Source organism: Astatotilapia calliptera, chromosome 9, assembly GCF_964374335.1.
Source record: "Astatotilapia calliptera chromosome 9, fAstCal68.1, whole genome shotgun sequence".
Taxonomy (NCBI): domain Eukaryota; kingdom Metazoa; phylum Chordata; class Actinopteri; order Cichliformes; family Cichlidae; genus Astatotilapia; species Astatotilapia calliptera.
The window spans coordinates 22,246,876-22,257,468 of record NC_137430.1 but is presented as its reverse complement, the minus strand read 5'-3'; positions in this window follow the sequence as shown (position 1 = coordinate 22,257,468).

Below are 10,593 nucleotides of genomic sequence, written 5' to 3'. Positions count from 1 at the left end.
AGATGCATCCTTGCTCCAACACAGCTGATTTAAATGGCTAAATGACCTCCTTAACATGTCTCGAAGTTCTCCAGAAGCCTGGTAATGAACTAATCATTTGATTCAGGTTTGTTGACCCAGAGTGAGATCTAAATCCTGCAGGACACTGGCCCTCGAGGTCTGGAGTTCGACACCCTGCTCTGGTCCTATAGAAATCTATGTAAAAAACAGCCCCGTTTCCCTCTTTGCTCATGACTTTATAAGTTCAGTCACTCCTTTCAGGTCTTAGTCAAAAAATATTAACCAATTAACTTAAACATTTTGCACATTTTGGTCATTTTAAGCATGACAAAGGAAGATTAACCCAGATCTGCTCATTAGATAATAACTTGTTTACCAATGACCATGCAGTTTCACAGTCAGATTAACCGCTCACTTGTCATACCTGGTTTCAAATCCCTAAGATGGCAACATGAAAATCCCACAGCTCAAAGCTCAATGACGGGACTTTACAAATCAAAGCGTGGCTGCAGCCATCTTTTAAACTCTGTGTGTTTTAGAGCCAGTCTCTTGTGGTCATTGGAGGAACTACAGTTTTTGGGACTGTTTTAAGGTGTTACTCAAAATAAGTAAAGCTGTTTAACATTAAACATGGTGCACATGTAACCAGAAGGTCCATATTAATATGACTCATAACTCCTGCCACTGTTGAAAGATGTAAATTTTCTGTTACCACCTTTGTGTGTCTTAAACTAAGCATTTTTTAAAACTTGAATTGAGAACATGCTGACATACTGTTTTCTTTTTTCTTAACACTGTTTGCTGACCTGTTGACAGTAGATCGGATCGATCCAAATATCGATCGTTTCAATACCAACTTTGATATTGGTATCAGATCGATGTTAGTGCAACAGGATCGATACTGTGTTTCTATCCCTAAAGTTTAGTATGTAGTCCATGAACTGTGATAAATAAATGCATTTTTTTAGAAAACACACTATGAAAAATGTCTGGGCCTTTTTGTGTTGACTACCACATCACATTTTTGTCAAGCCTATAACACAAAGCACTTTAGAGATAGGTACAGTTACATTCAAGCGCTCCAAAACCCCCAGTTTCAAAATGAAAAGACAAGCTGAAAAGTGTTTTTTGTTGTGTTAGCCGATTATTGTGCAAAGTAAAAATCACAGGGATTTAATGGTCATTAAAATGTGTTCAGAATTCATAAATCATGGCACACAGCTCTCCCCTACACAAGCTGCCTTTAAAGGTCAAAAGTATTTTAATGAGTAGAACATTGAACCACATCATTCATCTGTCCGTCTGTACTGCAGGCTGGGTGACTTTCGCCTTTCTCCTGAAGGTACTCCCGATAGTATCCAAACTTTATGAGCTACAACTGACCACTAGATATCTGCATTAAAGTTTATTGAGATAGTTTTTTTTTTAATGGTAATGGGAAAGAGGTTATTGTATAACCTGCATAAAGCATTTAAATGTCATATTTTAACTCAACAAGGTGTTGCACTTGTACATCAGCTCTTCTTGAGAAATGAGGTTTTATAAAAGTTATGAATATATCTATGTAATACAAGGATTACTCCTTAAACTAAAGTAAAGTGAAACATTAACATAAATGAGTTTTGTGAGGTTGAAGGTGAAGAGCTACTCAATAGTGTAATTCAGGTCTCCAAGGATTTCTCTTTATTTTAAACAGCCAACATAGATGAAACCTGCCATCAGCTCTCACAATCAGGCATGTCACAAACACAAAGAGTGTGTGACGCATCATCCTTCAGTCTGATCAAGACTCACACACATTTTACTTTATTTGTAAAGGGTTTAAGTGGTCTTTGGTGTTCTTTTTACTTATAACCACTGAAGGAAAGTGCAAAGACGTAAAGCAAAAGAAAATATAGATGAACAGATGATAAATGAAGCTGACTGAAGTGTACCTTTACTGTATCACACTGTCACTGTCTAAGACATCTGTTGTTTCCTCCCTTTACCTTCTCTCATTACTTGCTTTTTGAATAGAAGCTGTCATCCTGGATGCAGTCGGTCTCTAAAAGCCTGCCATGTGCTGCTGAATGAAGTCACCACAGTCATCATCTCTCTTACAGGCGCCGGTGAAATGAGCGTGTCCTGTCAAACTCAAGATGAAGCACCAGAACAAAGACCTTGTCACCCCTTCTTCCTCCAGCTCCTCCTGTTCCTCTATTAAAGCCAAGGGAAAAAAAAGAAAGTTTTTGTTTCAAATCCTCAAAAACAACCCCAGTCTGCTGATATGTTTTGCTGTATTGGTAGCCCATTTGAAAAGTGAAGTCTGAGGATAACACACTGGAGCTTTACAGCAAATTGACTATGACCTCGCCGCTCGCCATTGTTGCTTTGTGGGAATTTGTGTAATAATGTACTAAACAGTACTTATAGATACAGTAGTAGTAGTAATAGTAATGACAGTAGTATTGAATCATGTATTGGTTCGGCTAGTAACAACAACAGCTACTGCTCGAGTACCTTTGTATCAGAATAGGAGAATTAAAATGTTTGGTTTTCTGTTAATTATGATTTTTTTTCTTTTTCTACTAAAAGCACTATTGAGACAATACTGCATTAGTATGGATGACCTTTAAAATGAAACTTTACCTTTAAATGACATTTACCGGTTTTGATTTGTTATGGTCCAAAATAATCTTTTACTGTGTTTCTTTGCTATAATTTACACTCTGGTTGAATTAGGAAAAAAATATTAAGACTGTCGATAAACTGGTGACTCATTAGTTAAATTCCTTTCGACTTCCTGACTTCCACAGACTAATTATTGATCTGATTTGGCATCAGTGTTCGATATGCATCCCGATCCTTAGAATACTCCTTAAAACACATATCAAGGCAGAGGTGCTAAAACTACAGTTCCTTTAATAACCACTGGGGACTGATTTCAAATAGCAAAACAGTCCCTATAGATCCCCATGTTTAAATGCCTAACTTTGAACCATTAAAAAACATATTTACAGCCTGGTGCAAATTACAATTTTGGCCTCTATGGGTCATTTTCTCCTTTATAACAACTCTAAGGATGGTCCTTTTTTTTTAAAATATCCACCTGGATATTGCTATTAAGGTTTAATTAATAATGACTAGCAGCTACACACTGTGTAAACATCTCAAGCCACCCCTCATTTCTTTATATTTTGCTGTGAACATGCATAGAAATACAGTATAAGAGGATATTGTGGCTTGACCACCATTATTTTTTACCACATCCTATAGACAAGCTTTCACTGGCAGGGACCATATCCTTGACAATGTTTCTTGAAGGAGAATGATGGATGGAATAGAGATAGATTTAGGTTTCTGTGGTTTGGGCAAAGCTTCAATGAGGACTGGTGGTGACCCCTGGGCTGTGCTGATGGGAGACATGAGAACTGAGGAAAGGGAGAGAAGACGGGGCACAAAAATGACAACCAACAGGCTATTGTAAGGTATTATCAGCAATACAGCAAAATACTTATGTTTTAGCACTTTAAAATACACATTCATGGAGAGAGCCTGTTCAGTGCACGGTAGTACAAATTAAACAGTTTTACAGTTTTACTACTCTTTACATTAGAGTTTACATAAGAACTCAATTAGTAGTACAACTTCAACAATTTGTACTACTAACTGAGTTCTTCCATCTGGGATTGCTGACTCGGGGCATGTTGGTCTACTCTGACTGTCCAATAGGGAAATCCAAGATGAGAGGGTGCTCTAGAAAAGAAATTCCAACTGGGAACTCGGAATTTCCAACTTCTGACTTATTTAAATGATTGCCCAAAAGCAGTGGGTGATATCATGAAGGCTACATCTACCTGAAAGCGCTTGTGCAGCTCTAAAACACTATTAGATACTCTTAGTCTCCATTATTACTGAAACCTTTTGATTTCAACATACACTTTACTCAATGTAAGTGACATGCCCGTGGGGTCAGCATGTTGAATTATCATAGTAACCAGGCATGGCAGAACAAGGTTATTTTTAATTCCAGGAACACAACCTGGATGTTGTATTAAATCATTTTCTGCAGTCTCTCCAGTGTGCAAGCTGTCCCACACCATCAACCGCAACCCATTTCCCATGTAGCCCTTGCTTTGACAGAGTTGAGGAAAAATGTTGCTCTAAATAGAAGCTTTGTCAACAACTCCTCGCACAGAGGGAAAAAACAAAGTCTTTGGTTTAGAGACAGACGGGCAGCAAACTGGCAGTCATCACAGCTAGCTGTCCCACAGGAGGCTGCGGGGGGATGACAGAGATAATTATTTCCTAAGAGGTGCTGCTTTCCTCGTCTGTCTCAGTCCCACAGCCCCGTCCTCTGTGCTTGCGTTGCTAGACACACTCATGAAGCTCATACTTCTAAACATTTGATGCCAACAAGCAGCAGCACTTTCGTCAGCATCATCAGAGAGAATGTGAAATACGAAGAATAGTATGGAGACACGGAAACAATTCCCAAGGTATAAATTTATTATCACATACTCTTGATATTCATGGAAGCAACACAAGTATCTCGGTACATTTCTGAAGAAAAGCTCTGTGGTCCAAAGAGATACGACTACTTGATATTTTTCAACTGAATGGGCTCTTTTCTCATGTTCTTTGTGCAGATATTCCTTTTGTTACTTACTTCATTGTGGGCACTTATTTGATATCCTCTGACTTCTCGGCACTAATCAGCGAGATGGTGATATTAAACTACACAAATGATTTTTTATTCATGCAGTTCCTCATGCAGGCGGCGTAGTGAGCTTTGATTTCCTCTCTGATACACATTCAAATGATAATTTCATTTCCTCAAAGGATTCATTTATCTCTAAATTTGAGATGAAAGCAATCAAAACAACTGTTTCGTTGAATTTCTTAAATATATTTATGAGGATGCAGACTAATCTGATTTACCGTAACATGTACTTTATGAAGTGTTTGAAAGCCACCCAGGGGGACAGGATATATCCGGCTGCTATTAAATATACATATGAAGAAAGGAGAAGGAAAGAGGAGCATGTTTCAGAGCTAAATCCAGGCACGCTGTGGAGCTTGTAATTTTACAAGAACATGCTTTTGCTCCAAGATTTCACACTTTTATCCTGAACAACCACCCAAAACTTCTGTTTAACACAATACACAAGCGGAACAAAAAGGGGTGAAATAACCAAACAGATTTTCCCTTTAAATTCAATGTGTGTGTATAAAGTCTCCTTTCCTCTTACAGGTTGCTGCAAAACCTTTGCATTTTTTAATTGTGTCTTGTGAGTGTTTGTGACATGCCCGTGGGGTCAGCATGTTGAATTATCATAGTAACCAGGCATGGCAGAACAAGGTTATTTTTAATTCCAGGAACACAACCTGGATGTTGCTTTATTTGCTTCTCAGCAGGTGGCAGTTAGGAGGTCGTCTGCAGCAAATATGCAAAAACAAATGCCAGGATGGTTACAGCCTGGTTAAGGGAACTATTTTTGGGAATGCCATGCTGTCAAAATATGTTTGGTGTCCTTTTGATATTAATAAAAGAATAGCAAAGTAATTTTATTTAAACGTAAACACGGCAAAGCTCAAAATTAGAATGCACTGATGTACCAGATTTCCCTCCAACCTTTGGACAGCTAGTTGCTTACTGTAGAGTTGTCCGCAGTGCAAAAGTGTTACTGCAATTCATTGACAGTGCTTTGATGTCAGTGGAGGAGGGACTTCTTTCCGTTGTTCCACTTTAAAATACCCTAAAAGTTTCTGCTGAATTTTAGTCAGGCAACATCTTTGTCCACCTCATAGTTTTCTTTTTGCCGTCTTTAGAAGCTCTTGGGAGATTTTGGCCGTGTGCTGTGGATCATTATCATGCTGGAATTTTCCTCTTCGGCCGAGCTTCTGGAATCTCTGAGTCATTTTCTCAGCCTGTATTTTGGTATATCAGCAGACATTCATGGTGCTAAGTGTAAATGTCATCCCCCACCCACAGCTGCTCTAATGGAGCGGCGTAACACAGCATCTAATTGCTCCATCTGACCAAAACAACAACAAAAAAAAGGGAGCTTCTTTTTGTGTACTGTGAGTTTAACCCTGTGATGAAACCCCACCCTAACTCTATGCTTTGGAGAAAGACCGTTAGATTATTTAGTCTTTTGACTAAAACATCATTTAGCCAGGTGTACCGTTTCTCAGGAGGAGAACAAATGTGTGTGTCTAACCTTGCTGCATGAGGAGATTACGTCTGATTGGATCACTTCAAAACTTGTCCCGCCTTTCAAGACATCGTTAATTAGTTCTGATTGGATCTCATCTTTCCAGAATATTTGCATCTCATTTTTATTCATTCGTAAAAGTTTTTGTTGTCTTGTTTTCATAAAAAAAAGGCAGTTGAACTATGACTAAAGTCATTAGTCAATGAAATTAACACCGCTACAAAACAAATATGACATTTTCTGATAGCAAAGCGTTTGTCAAGGTTAGTAAGAATGGAGGACTCCAAATTCAGAGTCTGAGGCAGAAAGATTAAACTCATACGTGGGGAAAAACCAGAAGGCAGGGCAAACTGAAAGAAGTAATATGATAAATACAGTAGTAACTGCAACAGAAGATACCATAAACAACCTAAGAAAGAAACAGAAAACAAAGTCCAAAGAAAACCTAACATGTTAGGTCAATAAAAACCTCGACCCATGACGACGTTAAGGTTATGGTCATCAGTCATGTTGACCTCACAGGCCTAATCTTTCTGGGTTTTGTACCAAAAAGCAAGCAGAGTGATAACCCGCGTGTCGGTTTGAAGCACTCACCCCGTCTGTTTATGAGCTCGATTGTGCGAGTGCTCCGAGGTGGAGAATAGCCACTGCAGCTCTGATTGGTGCCACTATGCTTGTTCTATACCTCCTGATTACAGTTTCCACTGATTTTTAGTTGGCCACAAGTCTTCCTCAATGCTTTTTCATCTTTATGAAGTCTCAAAATCACATTTTTCTATTTCCTTTGGCAATTACTTTCAATGCAGAAGCCACGACACAGACATGCAGCCCAGGGGCCCTGTATTAAGACAGCCCACGGACTTCACAGACTATTTTTGAGCCATGTGTAGGTATTCACACTTACTGGAATTGACAGGCGATCTTACTTTTATTGCATTAAGTTTCTTCCTCTGAACCTCTGTTTTAAATATCTTTTTAAAAGTGTTTGTTTTTGATTGTTTATCAGAAGAAATATTCCACTGTCAGCTCAGCATTATACCAGGTCTCAATCATGACGTTGCACCGGGTTGTACTCACTCCTGGTGTATACTGTAAATGTGCCTGCAACTGTTCTGACTGCATTAGTCCTTGTTTTGTTTTTTTGTGTGTTTTTCTTTTTTGAGAAAACATTAGAGCCTCATTCACATCGAGTTCATTTTAAGATTCTGTTCAGCTGCTCTCCGAGCCCTGTCAGCACTCCGTGTCAGTGAAGGCTAATGGCAGATGGACGGATGGACGACTTCATCCATATTCATTCACAGGATACCTCATGTCTCACATGTGAAGATCTGTCTGTCAGCAAGCAGCATGTGTCAGTGAGTCAATGGAAAGGTGAAGAAAAAAAAAAGGAATGTTTGAATATCCGGACATGAGGAACGAGTCCAAAACAGTCACTGAAGGAGAAAAAAGGAGGGATATTAACAATTTAGGTGTCAAAATGGCTGACAGGTGGATGGCAGCAGGCAGGAAATCACTCTTTGCCAGATTTACAAATCTTTTGGCTTTGTTGAGCAGAAAGATTCATGACAGCTCTCTTTTCTTACCCCCCTCCCGCTGTTTTAGTCCTTCTTTTCGATTTATAAACTTCATAACACACTACACTAGGAGACTCGCACTGGCTCATGGAAGCAAGGTTCATTTGAGACAACTTTCACTAAGGATTGCTTTACATATCTTGATATTTTATTCAGAAGCTTTTCTTAAATTTTTTCGTGGTGCATGCTCAGTCATCCAGGTAAGGAAATCCCAAAAAGTAGATTTCAGATGAACAGAATCTACTTTTTGGGATTTCTGAAATGTTATTTCTGTGTCAGCGATGGGTCATGTTGCAGCAGACCGGATAAACTGCTACAGGGAACTGCACTGTGAGAGGAGTAAACAAAATTATGGACTTTTGTAACTCTGTGGGAGGATGTTCAAATCATTGCGATGCCAACGGCAGCTGTTTAATACAGACGATAGTCGAGACTCATTGTGCGGGTGAAAACAGATGAAGTAGACATTGTTTGATTGTAAAGCTCAATGTTCTAGAGAGTCTTTGTGCTAAAATAATGATTTGTTAGAAAGCGAAGTGGAACTTCTCTGCTGAATTAACACTAACGAAAGGAATGGAGTAACTTAAAGATGCACAGTATAGATTTAAACAAGTGCAGTACCCCATTAATTGAGTGTGGCAGTATTTCCCTGTTAAATCTGGATCAGGATAGTGTTTTGTTTCATGTTTCATGTTGTGTCTCACACAGTGTACAGTACCCCTGTATCAGTATTTGAAATTTCACCCTTGAACAGTCACATTCGGCAACAACAATGGTTGGAGACTGTAGTGCGACCAAAGTTATTGCAACAGCGTTCAGTGAAGTTGCAATCTTGTTGCCTTTGAAATCATTCCTTTGAAGATAGGAAGAAGTCTTGGATTCAGTTGCTGTCTTCAAAGCAACTTTGGTGTGTCAATATGGCAGTTAAGTCTGCAAGTTGGAAATGATACTGTCTGTTTGTGACACCACTAATTAACTCTGATAAAGTGTCAAAAATCACAAAGAAATTCATTCCGAGTCCAGCCAAAACAAATTTAATTGTTTATTTATGAGAGTTCAGATAGGTCACACATAAAATGTTGCACAGTGAAACTGAATTACTCACTGTGGTTCACCATTATATATTATTATTATTACCTTTTATTGATTGAAGTGAACTGGTTATTGAAAATATAGTATATGCAGTCTTTATATACTGAGTCATAAATCAGAATTTGTGCATGTAGATCTCCATGCCTGGTTGGTTTGTGAATCTTCTGTATTTTCTGGAAGAAGGGAGGCATGTTATCAGTTTCACCAGCAGAATACCAATCAGCAAACTCCACTGAGCAAAGGTCAGCAGTGGTAGTAACATGACGCAGACCATTCGTCTCTTCAACTTGCCACATTTTGCATTAAGATCCTTCTACCTTTGTTGTGTTTGTAGAAGGCAGAGGGAAGAAAACCAGATAAATGAATGCAACATTTCAGCAGATAACTGGACTGAACTGAATTGTTGCTGACTGTACAAAGTCTTGCTGCGTAGCTAAATAATAAAAAAGCTGTGCTCCTTACAAAAGTAAAACTATCCAACTGTGTGACAAACATTGTCACACTTAAATGTTTCAGATTATCAAACAAATTAAAATATTAGATAAAGATAACACAAGTAAACACCAAATGCAGTTTCTAAATTAAGGTCCAAACCTTCACAAAGTGATTGTCCATAAGCCTAATGACTGATTGGGCAACCCTTAGCAGCACAACTGTAATCAAGTGTCATCTTTGCAGAATTGTTGTAATCTAGCCACATTGGAGGTTAAGCTGTGGCATGACCTTTTTAATGTCATGCCACAGCATCTCAATCGGATTCAGGTCAGGACATCGACTAGGCCACTCCAAAGTTTTCATTCTGTTTTTCTTAAGCATTTCAAAGGTGGGTTTGCTGGTGTGGACAGGTCATTGTCCTGCTGCAGAACCCAAGTGTGCTTCAGCTCGAGGTCATGACCAAAAGGAAGGACATTCTCCTTCAGGATGTTTTGGTTGACGGTGGAATTCATGGTTCCGTTCACCACAGCGAGTCTTTCAGGTCCTGAGGCAGAAAAACAGCCCCACATCATCACACTACCACCATATTTTACTGTTGGTATGATGTCCATTTTCTGAAATGATGTGCTAGTTTTATGCCAAAAGTAACAAGACTCAAACCTTCCAACAAGTTAAACCTTTTTCTTGTCAGTCCACAGAGTTTTGGGGATCATCAAGATGTTTTTGGCAAATGTGAGATGAGCCTTTCAGTTCTTTTTGGTCAGCAGTGGCTTTCTCCTTGAACTCTCCCACGGATTCCATTTTTGCCCAGTCTCTTTCTTATTGTTGAATCATGAACTCTGACCTTAACTGAGACATGTGAAGCCTGCGGTTCTTTAATGTTGTTCTGGGTTCTTTTGAGACCTGGATGAGTTGTCGATGTGCTCTGGTTCACCACTGCTCCAAGTTTTCTACATTTGTGTAGAACGGTCAGATAGGGTCTATTTAAGTGATTCAACTGGTCTGCCAGTAATCAGACCTGACTGTATCAAGTGAAACTGAACTTGGCTTTCCAAGAAAATATGATAAATCACAGTTAACTAACTTAATTGAACAACAGAAGATCAGAAAAATATCGGCTTCTCTAATAAGTTTAATTTCTGCTGTACCATTTGTCTCTTAGAGTCAGAGTTTAGTGTAAACAACATGAAAACATGCATCCATTCTGTCTTGTGTTAACAGTTTGGGATATTGTTGTTGGTGTAACTCGAGGAAGAAACGTGGGGAATGTTTTCTTGGCACACTTTAGTGCCATT